Below are 23,209 nucleotides of genomic sequence, written 5' to 3' on the forward strand. Positions count from 1 at the left end.
TAACCTTCCAAATGACCAAACTGAGCAGGGTAACTGAGCATTGGTAACAGCACTGCCCATGCAAATCTTTCTGTTGACTTGAAAATGTAGGGTTCAGTTTTCTCCCCCCGCCCCCAGCTTCTCAAAGTGGTAGCATCAAATCATATCTTCAAGTCCTGCCGTGGCTTACATGCTCTTGATTTCTGACAGCAAAGCAGAGCCGTTAGTCTTTGCCTAGTTAGTGCTAGAAATGCTCCAATGCTTCTATAAAGTACAAATTAATACAAAAAAACCCTAAATTGCTCTTAAATTATTCACAGTCACTAGGACATGCTGTGGATAATGGTTGTTGGATAAATGAATTTAATTTTCATGTTATAATAGCTGCTTCTTTAGCCTGGTGGCAAGTCAGTAGATTTGTCTGACCCCAATGGGGGACAAAAGGAGATGGGCTCAGGGTAAAATCTGCTGCTGCATGGCCGTCCTTACTGGAGCTTACGAAGGAGTTCATAGCCCCAAATGCTAGCCTGCTTCGTTTCACAGGCTGAGGGCAACAGCTACGACCTTTCTGCAGAGCGCTGCAAAGGGAAGTGATCTGGCTATGGGATAGCTGGTTGTCTGAGACTTGGGAAACTCAGGAGAAATTTTCCTGGGAGGACGGATTAGCTGCAGGCAACTGAGTTTTTCAGCATCTTAATGACATCAGAAAAAAATGAAAGCCCTCTGGGGTGGGTATTGATTTACAGAACAGGGCTTAAGAATTGGAGAACTTAAGAATGGGGTTAGTGAAAGGTTCTAGGCAGTTACGGCCAGTGTGATGAGACAGCCTTGAGTCTGACCTTGAGCTAGAAGGGTGACAGATGGTGGGACTTGCACATTAGGATGGCACGAAGAGATCTTCAGATTGGTGGATCAGGTATCTAACCATCTGAGCAACTCTTCACCTGTAAATGGACTGTAAGATTGAAGTATTTCCAAATTGTGGGAAAACATGGACATCCTCTATGCTACACTGAAAGCAGTCCATGTTTGGTTATTTCTTAGCATTGTTTTTCTGTAACTAGTTTTTAGCATTTTATCATTTTCTCATAGAAACTATAGCATTACTTGTGGGTTTTTTCCTCATAAATTACAGCTCCTATACCAATTTTCATTCTCATTTTTACATTAACCCAGTAAGAAATATTAGAGCCTCATCCTGCCCACCAGCTCTTCCAAGAAGTATTTATTGTGCACCAGAGAGGCGCTGGTTCTTTCTGGGTCTCCATAAGAAAGTATACCTGTTTGAATCTCGATGTATAATCTAATGTTTAATCAGAATATTCAAATGTAAGAGCAGAATGAAAGATTAGCAATTAAATCTTACTGATGCTGGGAACTCTGAGGTGATACAGCAAAGGACAGACCTCTCAGTCAGGACATACCACACTGCGCAGATCCTGCCCTTGGAGAAGCTCCCTAGCATTTTGGTCCATAGAGCTCTTACAGGATTTTCCTAGAGTAAAACAATTCTATCCACCATTCCTACTATCAAGAAGAAGGATGTCTACGTGAGAACATACTATTTTACATTTTGATAAAGGCATGGGTGATGTAATTGCTGGTACCAAGTGAGAGCTGCCTACAGGCTTGTCTGTTAGGATTAGCCAGCTAAGTCCTCAATGTATAGTAGTCTTCTGGTTAGGGTCACTACAGTAATAGAAAATCAACATGATTTAATAATGTGTAGACATTTTTTTGTATATCACATCCCACAATATTTATAAGATGATGCTTCATATTTGTGCATAACAATGCCTTGTGCTACTTTTCCGATTCTCATGCAAACAAGGTCGACTCATACTCTTCTTGGCATGGATCTCGCACATTATTTTAGTAATTATAAGCCTTGCACCCTTTGAGAAGCAGCCTGAAAAGCATCTTACTGTACTGCTGGCTCCTGCAATAATTCCAAGCAAATGAAAGAAAGAGTCCTCTGATATTCTGAGGCCTTCTGAATTGAGAAAAACCCATCAGGGTTTTCTCTGCATGTATATAGGCAGACATTCCTTCAAAGAGTCATGCTTCTCTTGTGCTGGATATAAACTGCTATCACCCTAATCGCTTCTGTTTTGGAAAGGATCAAAAAGCTTATCAAATTATCATCACAGAATCATATCAAAGTGATCTTGTCCTTGCCAGGAGTAATTTGATTACAGCTGCACAATCAAATGAAGCAATCTCAGTGGGCTTTGAAGTTCACAACAATTATTTTCATTGGTTCTGAGCAAAAAAAAGTGAATTACAAATGAACCCAGTAAGAGGACGCTATTTGTGATTTTCTGCATTGGCATCTACTTTTGGTGCCAGCCTGTAAGCCATTCCAACTGTATCTGTGGCCAGCCTTTAGGCACTTCTTTTGAATAGGACTGTTTCAGGATACTCTGGACAGAAAAGGTCAGAAATTCTGCTGAGTCACTTTGGTTTTTTGAACCTTATTCACTCCACAATATGATCTGCGGTATGACAGGTTATAGGGTAAGACTGGAAAGCAATCCCAGTGCCTAGTCTAAGGAAGGTGAAGAATTTATGAAACGAAATTTAGGACACCAAGTCAAAGAATGAAAGCAATGGAGTTTTACTGATAATTTTTTAATTTGCACCTAATTACAAAACAGTTTGGTATATTTACAACTGACACGCCTTAGCACACTGACATAGTACAAAATTTGAGAACTTCTTGCTAGTTAGATTTGTGACTATTCAGATTAGTGTGTTTGGTTTACTTCATAGCAGAAAGCCTATATAATGGCATGCCAGGCACATACAAGTCCTGGCTCCCATCCCCGCTTTGATGGGTACTGCCTGGCCCTTCTCCCCTGCCAGTGTCACCAGCGAGCTCCAGTGCAGGAGCTCTCACCACACCCGGCTGCTTCCCATACCTGCTGCTAGAACCTTCAACTCCTCATCCGAGAGAGGAGCAAAGGAGCTACCACAAGTGGGACTTGGGCACGTGTCCTGTTTGGTGCCCCTTCTCACCTCTCTTGCAACATCTCTGAATTCAGCTATGTGTATAATATTTATTTTACATTTTGTTATAAAAATAAACTGAATGGATTGTTGGACGTTGACAAATTTCAACTCTGGCTACGTCAGTTTGGCACTACAGGCATTAAATGAATGCTTCAACTATTTAAATACAATTTAAAATGTATATCTACGTTATTTCCTTGGCAAAAGCACACAGGGCAGTTTTGCTCAGACTTTCAAAACTTGATAGTTGTTGGAAGGTAAAAAAATCTCAAAAAGTTAATGATCATCACAACAGCACTTTAGAATTTAAAAACTTGCCCTGTGCACTTGTTCATTTTACATATTTTTCTCACTTTTTTTGAGTAAACAGTTTTTCTAAAAAACCCTTTGCCTCTCCTATCTCTCAGAAGTTTTTTTAAAAAATAGAAGGCATTACATTAGCCCTACAGGGTTACAAAATACTACTGTAAGCTCCTTTTTGTTGTTTTGCCCACCTAACATCGGCACATCCTCTGTTCTCTGCTAGGAGCTCTCAGGAGCTGTAATTCTTTTCAGAAAAAAGCTGTCAATTCCTGTCATTCGCAATAACTATTGAACATGCTCACCTCAGTTCCCACCTTTTCCTTACAAAGGGACAGTATCTTCTCAATATCAGAACTGCAGAAGAGAGGAAAGACTATCACTTCCCAACATTTTAGCCTACAGTGGCTGTGGCTGTTCTTAATGGCCGTCAGTTACAGCCTTTGTGCATGTGTAGAAGGGCTTAGAAGTGAATGATATACTGCTTTTTGGATTATTGACCAAAGCATTAATATTTTAATAACAACTAGACCTTTGAATACTCCAAAAAGCAGTACCAAGTATATACATGCACTTTCTGCATTAGTACATCTTGCTAGTATTTCACTAATAATGTCTCAGAAAAATCAATTTTAAATCATACTCCCAGGTGTCTCTTCTAAAATCAAAATTGCACTTCTGCAAAGCAAGTCCATGATTAACAATGTTCTTCAGGATAGTAAAGTAGGAAATTAATATATATTTGTAAATTATTTTGCTTGCACATATCAGTGCCATATTTTGTGTTCTTTCTGTACAATAAACATTCATGAGTCATTCATTAACAGCACTAAAATCACTTATGTCACTGACACACAGGCAGCTTGGAAAGAACCTGGCATTTTAACTGGTATGCTTCAAGCATGTCAACAGTACTAGTAAATGTTGTTTTCTTCCTTAATATCTTAATAATCATCTGCAGGCTGATAGCATTCTTTTTTTTCTCTCTGAAATAAATTATCATGTGCAATTCACTGTATTATTACTTGCTGTAATAATGCATTACAGCCAGGAGCAAATGTTCCACCTCATATATTCTTTGACTTCATCTATCTTTGTTGCCCTTGATTCTTCTACAGGATTTCTTTGGATTGTGGATGCCTGAGGCAAAATTCTGACCTAACTGAGGTCAAAAGCAAAACCCTTATTGATTTCCCTAAGATCTGGAATTCACCTTCCATTCCCACAGTGGTAATGGCTTGAAGAAGTCCTTGATTTTGTTCTTGATTTTTATGACTTTTAGCTATGTAGAAAGAGTCAAAATATAGCCTGTCATCTTAGGAAACAATATTCATAAATATATAAACATTGGCATTTAGTATATTAGTATAGTCCTAAACAGTCAACCATGGTGAAACAATTATTTGAGAAAAGCTTACTTTGTTATTTTTTTTTCAGTACCCTGTGTTTTATATCTTTAGCCTACAGGTTGCAGTGATATTTGCTTCTTTTTTCATATTGTTTTCACTTGGTGAAAGATGTTTTATAACAGTTTATGTTCATCTCTTAGTATTTATAGTGTAGTACTTCCTCTTTTACATTAGTTATCTGATATAACCTTTTCCTTGGTGGAGGAGATAAATGCTGGCCAGTATTGTTTTCTAGAAGATATTAGAAATTATGTTTTAATTTATTCAACACATTTTTTATTTGGCTTTTGTGATGCTTCCATTTTAAAAGCTTAGAATATCTTCAAGAGTTGTTTCCAAAGTAAAAGCCAGCTGTTATTAGAGTCTTCAGGTTTATAAATTAAAAGTTAACAATTAACAAGCTTTTAATATTTCCATTCACATTCAGAGTTTTACATTCATTTCATAGACTGAGATTCAAGCTACTTTTAAAGAAAATCACTTGTATAAGGGCTGCTGGATAATACATTAACTGATATTTCCTTGTATGTTTATAAAATATTCTCTGACCACTAATAATTAAGAAAATGGAAATTAGAGGTTTTTTCCTTGTGTTCATTTCTGCTGCCTGCCTCAGTGAGCTCATTCTGTGCTTACTGGTTCATCTAGACCCAAGGGACTTGGCAGAAGCTTTGGGCCAGGCCATTTGCTCCTGCCTCTGTTGACTATTTCTTTATCCCTGAGCTCTGGACCGTGGTGGTTGAAAACATAGTTTGGAAAGCTCAAGTCTTGTTCCCTGTCTGAATGGGCCACAGAGCTAGTGTGTGTTTGGCTCCACACTAGATGCACAGGGCCTCCTTGCAAGGAAGCAGCAAGGCCTTCCCGAGGAGGGCACTGGTCCACAGCCTCTGAATGAGGAGAGCAGAGTGGGGCCAGAGATGGTGACCATGGGCAGCTGAGGAGCCTGTAGACACCAGACCAGCCCCAGCGCCAACGTGGGTCTGATGTTGGGCCAGGGAGCCGACTCGATGGGTCTGAGTCGGCAAGGAACGTGGCGGGAAGCAAGCATGTCTGTAGCACAGGTCAGGCTAGGGGTGAGAAAGGGTCTGGGCACAAACACATCTTCTGAATGAAGGCCAAGAGGCCCAGGGAGGCTTCTCAGCCCTTCCCCTACCTCTTTCCTGGCAGGCTGCTCCAAGGACACAGGGCTGCACCGCAGCAGAGCTCTTAAGAGTCAGGTGAGCTGCCTGTGTGTGGAGCAGCTCTACAAAGTCTTTGCCAAAGGAGTGACACCCATGCTGGCATGTTGAAGCTGCAGTTCGTAGTCAGAGTGATCCCACATGGCATATGGGAGCCTGGTCTCTTCGCAAATGCCAAACAGAGCTAATTCCAGGTGCACCAGTCATGTATTAGTCAATTTTCAAAGTTCATCCATCAGTATGTCAATGTACACATACACACAGGGTACTTTATCTGTCATGCTACAAGAATCAGTATCCTGGCAATAACTGAGCGAGCAATATCTCTGCCGATATTAAGATATTTGTAGGAGAGCCATTCTTCGCATAGAGCTGGGAGACTCCATCTGGCCTTCAGGTTCCTCAGACAGTTCAGCTGCTGGCACTGAACTCTGATTAGACCTATAGTATGTTATTTGAAGTTTATGTGAAAGACAATTAAAATATGTATTACATGGTACTATCTATCAGAATGTATTTTTTATGTAAACCTTAACTTATTCAAGAAGTTACTCTTTTCTCAAAAATATTGTAGATTTCAGGCTGAATACAAAAATACCAAATATGTTAACTTTTTAAGTTACTATGAAAGCTAAATGTTAAATGATACGTAAATGTACAGATGTGTCCACATTCACAAAATGAATATTCTACTCATTTTACATGACTGTTCTGAAGAGGAATATTCTGCTGTTTGTTTTGAAGTTTCTTACGTATTTTCCATAGCATACTGAAAATGGTGACACTCCTTATACTTGTCCCTGACCACTTATTTGAGGTATAATGTATTTGCTTTAATGTTCCTTTCATATCTGTAGCAAGTATTTGGATGTGTATGTTTCCAAATTTGGTATCGGTATATCTCCACAAATCCATCACATGCAAATATTTATATATGGGCCTTTAGAATTTGCATAAGATGCTTAAGGGCTAGCTTGGAAGATCAAAAGTGATGTTTTGTTCTTTTTGTTCTTTTTTCAAATTTTTATCTCTTTAAAGAGCTTTATAGTTAGGTTTTAACCTTATAGGAGGGAGGTATGAGCTTATGACAGAGTAATGATTATTACTCATTATCTGTAAAAGATTTAAACAGACAAGCAGTTGAGTATTGGGAAAGAGAAATGCAAAAACATCAGTCTTTTATTCTCTGCTCTTACACTGTAACTCCAATTTAAACCATTCCTCTCTTCAAAAAAACACCCCCTCTTCTCTCATAGCTACTTCATGAAGTAGTCTTACTTTTTGTTCTTTTGCCAGGTTTCATGGTCCACAGTGAAAGCCTGGGAGATGTTTCACTGTTTTTCTGCTTGCTGTAATTTGGTAGTGGAGCCATGTTCTTCTGCTTAAGCGTTCATGTACACACATACAGGCAACCCTGACTAGTCAGGCATACTTATTTTATTAATGTGACTATTATCTTCTCTCTATTCTGCTTTTTACCCTGCAAAATGGAGAAGACAAAGCAAAAACAGTCAAATCATGGTGAGCCAATTTTTTTTTGTTATTGAAAATCCCTTCCACTATTTGGTGGCAAACGTATTTGTAGCTTTCTAGATACATAAAAAGCAAAGCAGATCAGAGCAAAAAGAGAAAAAAATTTCTGCCTATTGGTAGATCCGCAGTTGGCTGTTGTATGCTGGGTAGAAAACAGTATTGCAATTAATGATTTTCTGTAGAACTATCCACACTTGCAAGGGTTGAGGAGAGCTAATGATGTTGCATCCTTCTCATCACTTGATTGCCAGTATGTAATCTGTGTTTCGTTAATAGATAATGGTTTCTTTAATGGGTAGGTGTTTATGTTTTTCTAGGAGAGAATGATAATGAAACCTCCTCCATTTTATACATTACAAATTGTAAGATTTTTTTGTTTAGCACAATTGCTGTCAGGATCTGAAATTCACTCATGCCTATTTTAAGGCATATTAAAAGGTGGAGGGTTGCCCCCTAGTACGAGACTTCATCTGTTGCACTGCTGAAGAAATAAACTTTTCAACTAGATTTGAAAAAAAAAGGGTGCCCAGTTTCCTTGTTGTAATGTTACTGTGACTGTAAATTGTCACTCTGTTATATGAAGACTATGACTTTCCTGAAACAGCATGTGGTTTTGTGATGTAAACTCTTTAATCTGCCCAAGAGCAATAATGCCGGTCTCGTGACTCTTTCTCCAGCGCATACTGCACTCTCCACCTCAATGGATTGATTTTATTTACTGCTGAGTTGCTATTTACCACTTTGCTACTGCCTGCAATAGTTTTCATTCCTGTTCAAGCAACTCAACCAGGAGCTTTTTAAAGCATTTAGACTTAATCCTGTAATATTCAATGAGTGTCCAGTGAAAGTTGAGGGTGCTCAGCACCCTGTCGAGCTGGAATGAAAGTCTGATTACAGAAAATGTATGAAATAGAGCAGCTGTAAGAAATTACATTTACTTTTCCATCTAAAGCTTGATTCTTCCTATGGCCTAACGTTATTTGGTTGTTATGTGAATTTTAGTATTTCATTATGTAGACACATCAGGAAATATTTTTGCTACATAAAACCCTTGATTGCGTGGAAGATAGTTGGCAAGAACAACTTCAGAATTTCTACCTCTATCCTAGTCCACATTAGCAGGTAAAATTGCAGAAGTCTGTTTAAATCATAGAGAATAATTATGGCAGAGAATTATCTCAGTGTTTTAAAAATATAAAGGGCTATTTGATATGGCTGACAAGCGTCCATTGCTAGCAGTTTGGAGGTGTTAACAGCAGCAATACTGAAAGGGGAGAAAAGCATCCTGTTACCAGCACTGGGGCAGGTATGAGAAGCAGAGGCAGTTGCCCTGTAGGGCAGAATATAAGGGGATGATAGAAGTGCAGGTTTTGCAGGTGTATATATACATATATACATATAGATCGCGTGTCAAAGGAAGTTGCCAGGAAGTTGGCAATGTTTTATCTGCCTTGGGCTCGGTTACTGCTGTTTATAATTTGTATTACAAGGGTTCCTGGAGGACCCAGTCTGGAAACAAGGAAATACCGTACAAGGCAGGCTGTGGATAAAACTTGGAACAATACTGTGTTGTTTTACTACCCCTACAGAGCCAAATAACAGGGTGTTTTCAGTGTATATGTGAGCAGAATGGGGCCAAGGTTTATCAGAAACATACACTTGAGAAAGAACCAAATCTAAGGCAAAGTGACAAGGAAATGAAATAATAACCTTCTAGAGGTTGGTATCCTACTCTGTTTTGATACCAAGTCACTTGGTATATATAGACTCAGATCCAGGCAAGGTTGTTTCAGTTTTATCTTCTTTTCTTCTACAGTAGATGTTTTTTTCCGTAAGCAATTTACTCTGTCAGGTTTTCAGGTAGTGATTTTAAAACACAAAATCAGCTTGAACGACGCAGACATTGAAATGCCAATAGGTCTACAGTACAAATATAAACAGTTTTCCAAAGCTTTATTCACAGAATACACTTAGATCACATGTAAAACTATTATAACTGGTTGGAGTAGAATGTAAGCTGCAGCGCAGAGATGCCCTTAGCAGCATTTTGAAAGAACAGATGATTTTTTTCTCCTTCCATTTCAGTGTCTTATCCTGTATGTTAACTGCTGAGCCTCCCTGCAAAGACCACTGTGATTCAGATCCCAAAGTGTAATGCTTTATTAGTACAGTGTCTCTAAGGAATTCTTTGAACTTACTATTAACTATACTATCTCTGTTTCTCCAGAGGGACTTTGCAAAGAAACTAGTAGCAAATACAACCACAAGTCAAAAGAGAAGCATGATATACATTCTGTCTTTGTTTTTACAGAGTATTTTCTTCTTACCAAAAAATAGGAAGACCCACCCTCCCTCCAGAAGGAGAGAGAAAGATAGTGATCAGGTATAATCTATAATTAGATTCTGTGTTTAAACCTGTCAGTCCAGTGAGGAAAAGAACTAAAAAAATCCTATACTCAAAAGGCTAAATTTGGCAGTTTGGTTGTGGAAATCCTTTCCTGCGGTTGGCTTACTTGGCGTATTAAATAGTCAAGCTTATGTTTTTAGGAGTCTGTGTGTATGTGTGCATTTGTGTGGATATGTGTGTTTTTGTACATGAGACAGAGGGAGACTGAATCATCCTTAATGCATGCTACTTGGCATGTTTTTCAGGATGCATAACAATCAGCAATGATCACTTAAAATATGACAAGATATGAATGTTTAATGATTTCATTGCCAGATGATTCAAAAACTCATCGAGTTCCGGTTTACAAGATTTTTGGAATTCTAGAAACTCATATGGTTTTCCTGCTGTGGATTTTTTCCTACTTAAAGAGACTACAGTGTCTGGATTAACACAGTATTACTATTTGACAAATCAATATTTCATATGTTAATGTGCTATATAATAAACAACAGAAAAGATGAGACACTGTATCAAAACCATTAAGATCACCAATTTGGTTTTGGTCATAGCTAGATAAAATTATTGTGACAACCGCAATTTTACATTGAATGGTTGCTGCACATGATTTTCTGTCCTCAGGATAATATCAATAAAGTATTATATATTGGTTTTGGTATTGCTTACATAGTTTTACAACTGTCATCTTTAATAACTTACAAACTGTAAGCAAAAATTAAAATTACATTAAAAATGTAATTGGAGACAGAGCTAGAAGTGCTTAACAAAGCAAGGCACATATTTTATTAAAGGATACAGTTATTTCTGGAATATTAATAGAAGTGCTGAGATTTCATATTCTGTAACTTATATGTTAATCCAAAACTGTTTTTAGTTATTATAGCTTTGAATTTGGGGTTCCAACTTAAATTCTGTCACTTGGTTATTTTTATATGGATACAATGCATAAAAACATAAATGCATTTTAGGTTTGGGAAATAGTAACAGTTAAAAGCTCATTTTGCATAATAATATATTAATAATATATTAAATAAAATAATTAAATTGGAAGAAATTTAAAGATTCAGATGAACAAATGAACGGACTTGCTGCACACTTGTATATTCTCCACTGGTCAGATAACAAAGGAAAATGGAAAACAAAACACAATGTGAATCATGTACTAAATGTGTCAGCTCTTGACTTTATTATTTTTGGAGAAATCTATTGCGAAAAATATCTACAAGTAATTTTTTTCCCTCCTAAGACAAGTGATCTAAGCTTTAGTTAAATGTGGATTTTGTTTACTGAGCAGAAGGAACTGAGAGATAGTCCAGGGAAGTTTCTGAACTCTGCTGTATATTCAAAGCACTAAATAAGAATGTGATTCTTTTTTATGTAAATCTGATAAGTGACATCTGACACGGAATGTGAAGTTGATGGATAGTGATGCATATAAATATTAGTGAAATACTGCACAAGGTGATGTGCCCATAAACCAGCTGGAAGCTCACTAGTGATCTCTAAAGATGCTATTTGCAGTCTTTCTATTAAAAGGTGTGTAAATTTTTGGCAGTAGCCTGTTAGAAGACTGTCACAAGTCACAGCAAACAGGAATAAATTAACTAAGCGGAGAGAGAAGGCTGTTCCCTCTGTAGCTTCTCTTCCATTAGCACTGTTAAGTGAAATATGTATGCTCTTGGCAAAGGATGGCTGAAACACTAAATTTACTCATAGGTGCCATTATTGAGGTATAAGTTCCTTTAAAAATGTCCCTCAGTACTTTGGTGACAGGCGCCACTGTCACGGCAGCAGCAGCAGCATAAAGCTATCTTTCGTGTCGATTCAGGCTTTTATCCAGCTCTGTTTTGTTGCTATTTTGAACCTCCTTACAAATGGGCTTGCGGTCACAGGGAAAATCAAAAGGTGATGTATAGATTGATGCAAACTAGATTATTTTACAATTAGCTGCTCTCCATAAAGACTGCCTACGCTTCTCTACCTCTGTACGAAGGTGTTGATGCAGTGTCGTGCATAGGTGGAACACCTGAAGGTGGTGTAAACTCATTCTCCCACTAATTTACTTTACACCAACTAGAATTCAAATCAAATCAAATAAATTGTGTACTAAAGTACACAAACTTTGTGCAAGCCAAGATAATTTGAAAATAATCCTTTTACAAGCTATCTGTGATTTTGTCACCAGCATTCATATCAGCATGCACTTTTTAATGGAAAAGCTATTTGATAAATTTTACAGCTCAGAAGGGCATGCAAAACTGACGTTTTACTCTCTGTTTCCCTTCCTCTGTTTTACAGCCTTGGGTGGCAGCACCGTTTTACAGACCTTTGCTGTACGTGATCACATACATTCACATGACAACAGCATCAGAAGCAGAAGCAGCTCGAACTGGAAAACGCTGAATGCACATCTTTGCACACTGCTGTGCGGCCACAAGCAGCGTTTACCTACAAAAATTTTGTTGTTTGGCCATTAAGTGGGTTTTCTTTTAGCATTGCATATGCTCAGTGCTGTTGTTTTTGTGATTTTTTTTTCCATGCTGATGTCACCTTACCTGGCCTTGATCATGCAGGAGATTTATTCCTTCTGGCCTATTTCCTACTCTTCACTGAAGTGCACACTGATTTTTTTACTGATCTCAGTAGAAGAGCATTGAGCCATCTTCTCATATCATCTCACAGCAGTTCTCTTTCTTTACCCTGTGAGCCACAGAGTGCTGCAGCATGTGACTTTGAACTCCTCTGTGCTACAGATCATCGTTGTAAGGGGAAATGATGGGGTTTGATTATTTACAGTGTTTACTTTCTGACAAGAGGAATACTGGGATGTTTCGGGCTTCTTAAAGAAGCAAACCGGTAGCTGGACCCTCAGTTCGAAATGTGGCTGGTGGGAGGATTTACAACGGATGGGATGATGCACATACTGAATGGATGACACAGTGCCACATTCCCAGACTGCTCGAATGCTGTGCAGAGAGGCTGAGGGCTGGGGCTGGTCCAGAGCAGGGGCAGCTCTGGGGGCACCTAACAGCAGCCCCCAGCACCTACAAGGGTTATCAGGGGGACAAAGCCAGGCTCTGCTCCGTGGTGCGTGGCAAGAGGGCAAGGGATGATGGACAGAAGATGGGATGGGAGAGGCCAGGCTGGCTATACGGAGCCCTTTTCTCCCATCACAAGGAGGCCAGGCAGGAGCGCAAGGGGCCCGGGGAGGCTGGGCAGCTCCCTCCCTTGCTCCTCGGGGGCTTCCAGCCCCAAGACAGCGAAGCCCTGAGCAACCTGGTTGGACCTCAGGGCTGACCCTGCAGTGACCCTGGAGTGACCTCCTGAGGGCCCTCCCCACCTCTGCTAGCCCCTATGAGCCTAGTCTTTGCTCGCTTTTGATGACCCTGAGCCTATTTTTGACATTAAAACAAAAAATTATTTAACCCTACAGTTTAATATTAATAAAATATATATTTAGCAATATTAACCGTCTTAAAAGTGCTTAGAAACCCTGATTTCAAGAACTTGCACTTCTTTGTCCCCGCTGGTTGCCGCAGCTACTGACTCCTTTTTTTCCATAGGAGAGTTGGTAGAACAATCTGTTTCTACATATGTTATGTTTTACGTTTCCTTTGCTGCCACATGTTCTTTCTTCGTATCCCTCACTAAAGATATAGAAATGGGGAAAAGGCAGCTCATTCCTGAAAGATTGTCTTTCAAAATTTTGTATTTCACGGGGACAGGTGCAATATCCTCCGTAACGATAGCCCTCTGCAACCACAAAAAAACACGTTTTTCTGCACATGCAAATACTCTCTTGGGGCTTTAGCGGCCTGGAATCCCAGTCATCATATTACTCTTTGCTTTTTATAGGATTTTTCTTTAATTCATCAAGATAGATTATACTTCTTGCTATCTTGCTTAAACAATGATTTCTGGTTACTATTTCATGGGTTAATTAACATTTATGCTGGAGATTGTCTCTTTTTACATACTGTTCTCCAATTCAGCAGAGCCAAGCTAGGATTCTTTGTAAAAGGCTAATCTTTCAAAAATCTATTTACTCTGCTTTCCAGTAAATAGTTCAGTGGCTGATATCTGGTACTCTAACTCTGAAATCATTATTTTTTAAAATCCCAACAATTTATCAGGAACTATTAGTAGACTTATCAAAGCTAAGATTTTAAGTTTGACAAATACAGATTTATTCTGTGCTGTGTCATTTTTTCTTAGATTCTTTAAAAATATAATTTCAGCAAAATGATACAACATTATAATATCATATTTACCATAATGTATCTATTTTAGAGTTTGGCTTCTGCATGTCCAGAACAGTGGGGTTTCTTTCTTTTGTCTATGTTAAGATTTTTGTCAAGTTTCATACCTTTTTATGCTTTTCTATCTCTACAGAGTTTTATTTTACACTTTTTGATACCATGTGACCTCTGTCTGTTTTTCTGAAGCATATTAGTGTCATGCTATAACACCTATGCTAACATTATTTTATTACCTTAAGTAATAAGCCATTGATGATGCATATCTCTGAACTGAAGCGATAATAGGGGCTTGGTACGTATTTCCCTGGCTACTTCACTAGGATGATCTTAACGACTTTCTGCAATGTCTCATCTTTTGCTGTGGTCTCTGCAAGTCTATTCCCCATTATTTCTAAGACTGGCATCTAAGAAAATGCCTTATAGTCTATCATTTTCAGTTGTCAAAATACCTTTGAAAGCAACTCTCTTATCAGATGTCTCTTATCAGTCTATTTCCCTGTTTATATGCTATTATTGAGTCATGGAATGATAGCTGGAAACCCTCCCAGATGTCGTATTACAGGAGGCATCAGTGTACTCTTCCTTTCCTGTGGAAATCTTGTTTCTACCACAATCTGTTTCTACCACAAAGGATATGTCATAAGAAATGGCATATATTCAATTATTCCCAAGCATCACCGTCAGAATCTCTTTCATTGCTTTACCTACCATAACTATTAGTATTCCACAGCCTCTTCTATTTTTAGTGATTACTTCTAGCATAAAAGGATGTTCACTTGTTTTGCTTTGTTCTGCCTGCTGACCAGAGGAATGCCTCTGGGGTAAGGGATCCCTGGGCACTGCTGGGCGCTCCATAGTTTCGATAGCCAGATTACTTCTGCTGCTAAAGACACACTCCTACCAGTTTATTTGTTCATGTTTCTGTATTTCTCTACCATGCGCACACTGCAAACTGCTGGGGAAGAGAAAAGCTTGTATTAATTCTGTTTGTGGTAACTATGAGAAACAAACCAATTCCAAACTTTAATTTCTACTAAAGAATGTGAAATCTCTAACGACAGGTTAAATTTGCTTTTTGTTGTTGTTCCAATACTGTGAACTGTCATTTTTACTTTTCTCATTTTTTTCTATTTCTTATTCAGTAGTTTCATTTTCAGATGCAATGTTTGTCTGGCTATCAATATTCAATTTATAATTTACACAAATTCCATCAGTAGTGAAAAAATCTTTCAACTTTTCATCTACCTAATGTTCAACTTTTTACCTATCTAGTGCTCCTATCTGTAGCTCTCTGTACTGCTTTCCTATCACTCCTTGTTATCTTGATTGCTACTTGTTTTCTTTCACTTTTTTTTGCTCTTGCAAAATGTTTGCCTCTTTTTGCAGCTCTTGCAGCGCTTTTTTAGGTGCTGGACATTGTTCACATTTGAGCATGCTGCCATTTTTTTGTTCTAGATTCTCTTCTACAAGTTTTCCAGCTTTCTAGGTTCCTCTTCTGGAGGACAGTCCAGTTGTATGTTGTTTCCTTTCTAACATTTTCATTGTAGCCTATTTTTTTTTCCATGTAACAAACCTAAAGAACTTCACAAAGGTTAGTCTTCTATCAGGCTTTTCCATGTTTTCAGTCTTTGTTTTCAACCACTGTGTGATATCAGATAATGGAATACAATGAAGTGTTTCTGAATTGTTATTTAGAGATCAGTCAAAAGTTCTGTAGAAGATTCTCTTACCTTCTACAGTCTTAGATGAAATCTGCATTTTTTCAAGAGTAACTTTTCCTAAGAATGCCATTATCTTTGAGCTTACAGTCTATAAAATTTATTGCTTGCTTTCTCATCCTAATTTGTTATAAACTCTTAAAGATATCAAAAATCCGTGATGCAGCAATATTCAAGAAAAATAATATTTTCCATGAGTCTCCTTTCGCCTTGGGACTAGTTTGTTAAAATCCTTGTTAATCTTTTTTTCTCTGAGGATCTTTGCAACATTATCAGTAAGTTTCAGTCCTTCTAATTATTCCTTTTTTTTTTCTCACATCCCAGAAGTCCTCATGGAGGATCCCACTTCTGTTAGTGAGTAGTGGCTGGGACTTCTCAGAGATACAGGCCTGAATCAGGACTGGAATAGGAAGGGTTTAATGGAATAATATACAAATAGGAGAGTGGAACATATAGGCCACTGATAGCCTTCCCAGAATCTCCCAGGCCAGCCTATCCCAGTTCTCTGTGGTAACCCTTTTAAGAGCCTATTCCTTAAAAAAGCATTTTGCATAGTCGTTTTAAGCTGGTTCAAGATAGTGGCTTTTCAGACCGGGTCAAATGACTAATGATCAGTAAAAAGTTCCTGAAAGCAAATGATGCCAATAGACTCTTTGGGATTCACCACTCCATCTTATTTCAAAGCATGTTCTGATTCTTTAGCGAAGATGCTCATTTTTGGAGTTTCTGTCCAACACTGCAAGTGATGAGTTCTCCCTTTTAGTGGACAACTCTATAAACCAGAAATACATGCCTTGAACTCACAAATCTGGCATTCCTGAAGCGGGAAGCTAGCACGTAGTAACTACATATCCCTCTGCATCCTGTTTCCCTGTGCTGTATTTGATGATTTTGCTGGCCTGTTATCTACAGTGCTATGTAAAATAGCCTCTCCCTCCTCTGTCGTCTGGTACTGTGTAGCCTGATGACTAAAACTGTCTGCATGATGCACCTGAAGGAACACTCTTGGTGCCCACCTATTGGTGGCCCCATTTTAGAGTGATTCCTGGAGCTGAACAAAATCCCATCTCTCAATTTAACCTAGTTCTTGCAGGGACAACATCAGGGAGAAATAATCCCAAGATCCTCCTAAGAAAAGCCCCGTCATGACTTGTTGCAAGGCCAGAGGGCATTTGTCGACAGCCAGAAGCCAGGCCGAGCTGCGTTTGCTGACCGGGAATGATACGGATGCTGTGTCCTGGTCTAGGGAGCACCCTACATAGTGCAAAGCCATTATGTCTACATTACATCAAGGTTTCTGCTGACATAATTATTTTGAGCATTGATCGTGCCTGCTACATTATCTCTTGCAGCAGATGGCAGAGCTGCAGTAACACAAAATAACCTGCACTACCACGACTATTTACTGCACAAAGTCCCTCTGTGGAACTACATGTGCAGGTTATTCAGCTTTGTTCAAAGTCTTCTTTTGAACACACAAAACTTTGGGGGAAGAGATTCAGTTCTATCTAAGAAAAAGAATTCAGTCGGGAATTGGCAGAGCATTCGAATTCTGCTACTTGAAAGGAAACTGAATGCTCAGCAAAACAGGAAAATCCCTAAAATACTTTATTTTTACTCTCTCTGATTTAGTAACTAGTGGAAGAAAAAGCATGCTTTGCTTGACAGCACTTTTTATTATGCAAACAACTGTTTGTAGGGGAAACAAATTCATGAACTTTAATGAAAGTTTCCTTACATGCTTGAGACCATTAACAATATTGTCATGATGCAGAATATTAGCATGTGTATTGCTATAGTAAGCAAAACATTTAGAAGCAAAGCAAAAACAGAATCACAACCCACTCAGGTGTTTCAGCACAGATAACTAAGAGGGACATCAGCACATCATGTATCATTACTAATATTTTGTCTAAAAATGGTCACAATTGTCCAAGAGCATCCATTTAACAATTCAGGCTCAAACATCAGCATATATATATATAAATTAAGTGTACGGTGTGATAGATGCAGTGTGTCTCAATATGAAACAAAGGAACTAGAAATCGTACCTTAAATGCAGGAGATTTGGGCCATTCACACTGCAAGATACAGAGTGAGAGGACTCATTTCTCCTGTGATAGCAAGCAGGGAGCATGCAGGAATGGTGTAGTAGCAGGCAGTATCCTGAATCGTTCCTTCTAATGCTCTTGTCAGCTTTGCTAAAGTAGCACAGAGGAGGAAATGATCCGCTCTAGCTTTGTGCTGTGCTAACACGCAGCTTTGTTCAAAGTTCCTCCTGCTGATACTTGTCAATACTTGCTGCGCTGCATGCTATTTTCTCCTCTCCTAATACAAGGGATGAACAACCAGTCGTAAAGTAACCAGCGCAACCTGGTTCAGAATTTGCCCCTCACACCATTTACTGCCATCTGTATTCAAATCACCGTGTACTCCTACAAGAGAGGAGCAGATACTGTGCTGATGTTGACTGGCTATGCTATCTATATGCAGTTTAGGGTTTAGCCCATAAATCCAAGGCAGCTGCTCTGCATCCTGTCCTTTGGCAGAGCAGAATTTTCTGGCCTGCTGCACTCTTTCACATCTGTCAATAATTTTCATACGCAGTCTAAAGATGAAACTGTGAAAGAGTTATGCTCACATTTTGCAGTCTGGTATGGTTATTCCGATGTTCTTTATAACAACTTCAACTGAATCTCCTATGCTATTGCTGTAGCCAGAGGCTTTTACTCAGTTTGGTTTAGGTTTGTCTAGGAGTCTGTACTTAACGAACCAGATAAGCAGAAATATGGAATGTATTATACATCTGTTCTGTGAAAATTCCCAGCCTAAGCAATGGCAAGATGTTGCTAAGCACATGGGCATGAGTAAAGTTGCCCTGACATTTCCCTTCTGTATTGTTGTGTTTTCCAAATGATCAAAACCTCTAAATTTAAAAAGAGGCACTTCCTTTTTTGGAGATACATTCTTGTGGCCAAGAGTAAATCATCTCTCTTGGCTGTAGAAATGTTTCTGATAGAAGGAACACTGAACAAGCAGTATGTTGTATTGCAAGATAGGTACAGTTTAGACTTCTTTCATCCTTATAGCTTTTTGCTTGTTTGTTAAGACCAAGAGCGGTGCAGTTATTGTTGTGGGAGAGGAGTGAAAGACTAGGGAGTTTCCACTTTGTGGCTGCCTCCTTCACCCACATTGGGAAGGATACAGCATTACTGATACTGGAGCAGGCAACACTAAAGCTAGAGCAGCCACAGTGGTGAGAAATGTTGTAACTGTGGTGTTTGGCCTGGTTCCCAGCACAGGTTTCTGAAACAAATACTTAGGTAATGTTTTTGTTATGATTTGGAAACGATTCTGTGGAGGTAGAACATCTAAAATCAATGGGAGAAGGGCTTCTGACATCCCCAAATGCCCTGAAAACATATGATTGAGGGGCATATTGACCACTGTGGGCTTTAATCAAAGCTTACATTCAAAGGATTTTCATCAGTATTTCTTACCCAATACGCTCACAATCTTTTTTCTGCCTGTGACTTGCCACCTCTGCTTCAACAGTACAAGCTGGTAAGGTAAATTCTCCATTAGTGCTTGTCAGCTTCTCAGAGACTTCACATAATGAACAGGATTCTCCACTGGATAATCCTCTAAATAAGAATTGTGTTATAAGTGCACTAAAGCCACAAAGGCATAAAGTGGAGGATATATTGCCTCTTACCTGCACACTATTTTAGCAGATACCAGTTCAAAGGTTATCTATCTGCTGCTTATTTTAATCTCTCTGTCACTTAATTTCTTGTTAATATGCTTGTTTGGTTTTTCATTTGCTTTTTGTATTTTCAGTTGCACTTTACAGATCCCAAATGATATATATATACAAAATACCAAGACCAGCTGTAGGTGTTTCTCTATGCTGCATGGATTTTGAAGTTTTATCTTGATTTTAGGCAGGGATTTTCAACTTAGCAGGTAATCATCAGTTAACTATCACTGTACTGAGCTCCAGGTCATCAGAGCTGTAATCGCAAACTGCAGTGGCACATTTATCTGTGAGTATTACCTCTGTTATTAGCCCAACGTCAGAAGTGAGACCATGATGCAATCAGTAAGAAGCATTCCTACTAAACTTGCAGACTAGCATTGAAAAGACTGTTCAGATACGATGTCTTTACATTTTACAAACATTCATTGTCTTTTTTTCTTTTTTAATATGAAAGAAAAAGTCAGTAAGAATGAACACCCTGTACATTATGTATTTCATTTACTTGAGCTGTTTGTCTAAGCAAACTGGTTTTCTTCTTCAGAAGGGAAATGACTCTTGCATATGACCTCATAAAAATATCATTAGGGAATTCCATGTGAGTTTAATATGCAGGGTGTGAGATCTAGTTGCAATACATAAAAAGGCAAGTAATTGAGAAGGTAGTTACTTTTTGCAAACACAAAAATAACCAGATTCATGACTAGATTTCTGCAACTAAAGTAACATTTTATTTTTCCAAATTATGATCTTTTACACATACTATGCACCCATTAATAGCAAAACTAAAAACCAAAGAATATGGAGTCCTACTAAATCATAAAAAAATATATATAAATTTACTCAACATAATATGCTGGCAGAAAAAGTGTGCTGCCTTATCCACTGACTAAGCATTAGCACTAGCAGCAGACTGTGCTTTAGACTGTGCTATACCTATCATTTTAGAAAGCACTGTTTCATGAAAAAGATTAACATCATAGCAGAAACAGGAAAACAGGAAATGTAAGTGGTGATTTGCAAAGGGAAGAATGGCAAAAAAATATTAGTTAAGCTTTCATGAATTTTTAGCTGGAAATATTTGGCTATACTACCAAATTATAACACATTTTTACAGCTCACTGACTCTGAGCAGGGTTTACTCGCACACATGCTCACTGGTGTGGCAGAGCTGGGACACCTAGTGGGCATGCAGCGCACTCCAAAAAAAAAAAAAAAAAAAAACTTGCTTTTGCTTACTGGCATTACATTCTTACTGGTATTTTGCTATTTTTGCTATTTTACTGGCAGTAGAGCTCTGAATGACGCAAACAGGACTGCAAACAGCATCTCTGCATTGACCTAGTTTTATTCTGCAATAAGGGGGTTGTGGATCTTGCTATTGCAGGCAAGCCTTGAATACTACCTTGAGTGCTAGCATCATTGAATCCAGGCTCAGTACAGGCAGCTCCTGAAATAACAAACGTTTTCATTATTCTTCAGTCCTCCTTCCACCACACTTATGCCAGCACTAACACGTGGCTGGCCAAAAAGTAAGCTGAAGTGATTAGACTGAAATAAGCATAAAAAAGTAACTTGCAGGTTGTTTGCGCGGCCACCTGATCACTAACGTTAGCACAAGGTGAGATGGGGACTGGTCAAAGAAGGCAGGATCATTCCTCTAGCAGCAGTGACAATTTATGCCAGATTAAGCTGACATGGAACTATGATAATAACCTGTGGACGGATGTTCTCTGCTAGACCCAGATGTGCCAGTTGAAGAGGTGGAGTTTTTTCCTACCCAGCAGCTAATGATTGCTGTTCTCAGCAGCACATTTTGACTAACCCAAGCACTTTAACCGCGTTAGGAAACTCTCATGAGAGGAGGTTGCACACAACTGAGGATGGGCAGCAAATTCGTAGGAGCAGGATGGAAATTAATCGGAGGTGGCACGCTGGTTGGCGAAGCCCTCCACGGCTCCAGGTGTTTCCAGGCAGTGTGTGTCAAGCCCTCAAGCCATTTCAGTTGCTGCTTAGGCCAGCCTTCTACCTTCTCCTGGAGGGGATCTCAGACTACCTTCACAGATCCTTAGTGAACTTTGGTTTGCGACCTCCCCGACAAACCTCTAGCACTGCTGTTGCTTTTACCTTGTTGACTTTTACACGGGAGAAGCTAACAGCATGTATTTCACAGTATAAAACTACCTGGTAGGAGTTTAGCACTGTCTTTCTACAGTGTCTTTAGAATATATTTTACTATTATTGCTATTATTATCCTTAAGTGTCAAGAGGCTAAGTCAAACCAGTGATAAGTGCTCATTTTCAAATTACCTGTTGAATTTAGAAATGTACTGTGACTTTTTAAGTTTGCTAAGTACATTTAGGCTTGAACAACATACGTGTTTGAGCTTCGTGGAACTTGACTGGAGACAGCCTGCTGTGGTATTGCATAACACTTGCTAAGCTGCCAATATTCAAGAGTTTCTGAGTTGAAATAAGGGGAGAAAAAATGTTTTTCATTCAAATCATTATTTTCTTGCAAACTCAAGATGTGCATATTTGTTGAAAGTTCTAGCTGGCAGAATGGACAGATAATCCACCCCTAAAAGTGACTATCTTAACTGGGCACAGATGCCTGCAAAACCACTGGCATCACCCTACTGAATTCAGCACATTCAATGTCAAGCATAGGTAAATTAAAAATAGCCATGTGACCACTGCAGAATTTATAAAATTGCTTCAAATAAGCTATCTTTCTGCATAAATGGCATAATGTAAAGTAATAAACATAACCAAAATGCTCAAAAGCTGTCTCTTCAATAATAAAATCATGCTTTCAAAAATATATTTAACCACTTCATAACTGTGGGTTTTTTTCCCCAATGAATTGTGTGTATTCATAGGTGATAAATGTTGCTTGAAGAATTCTGCAGATTGGTTGCAGACCAGTCTTTAGGCTCCTAGATCTTTCTCTCAAAAATGGGACTAAACTCTTTGAGAGATATTTAAAAAGCAAAGTTGTTGTCTGTATTGATATTCATCCTGCTCCAAAGCCTCCAGGTTTCTTAGAAAAAAAAATACTACAATATTATACAACCTTTACATAACTTAGTTGAAATTAGTTCCAATGCAGCTTCACAAAAAAGTTTTAGTGATAAAACAATTATGGCTCTACTCGTAACACTGATTATTGTGTACGCTACTACTTTTGCAAAATGGGAGATGATTTTGCCTAAGTGAAAGGGAGAAAGAGGAATAACACTTCCTCATATTTACTGCATGCAAAAACATGCGCGCTGACAGTTTTGGGATGTAGCAGTCACCTAGTAAAGGCACACCCTCACTTGTTTCATAGTAACTCATTTGTGTAATCTAAATAGAAAATATGCATGTCTGTACAAGAGCTAGTGTGAGACAGCTGGGATGGAATAGGTACTTAACGCTATTTCTTCACTTAAAAATAGCTCTTAGCAGCTTTTCCTTGCAGGGTATCTCCAAGCGGATGGGGAAAAAGAACTTGAATTGATGAATATTACTATCCCCCAAATGCTGTGATTTTGAGAGGAAAACTATGTTATGAAAAGTGTCTCTCTTTTAGCACATGTTGTAGAAAAGAGGAGCTAAAAAGCAACAGTCCGCTCTGCAGAGGAGTTTTCATCAGACAGAGTAAGGATGAAG

This window comes from Rhea pennata, chromosome Z (genome assembly GCF_028389875.1).
Source record: "Rhea pennata isolate bPtePen1 chromosome Z, bPtePen1.pri, whole genome shotgun sequence".
Lineage (NCBI taxonomy): Eukaryota > Metazoa > Chordata > Aves > Rheiformes > Rheidae > Rhea > Rhea pennata.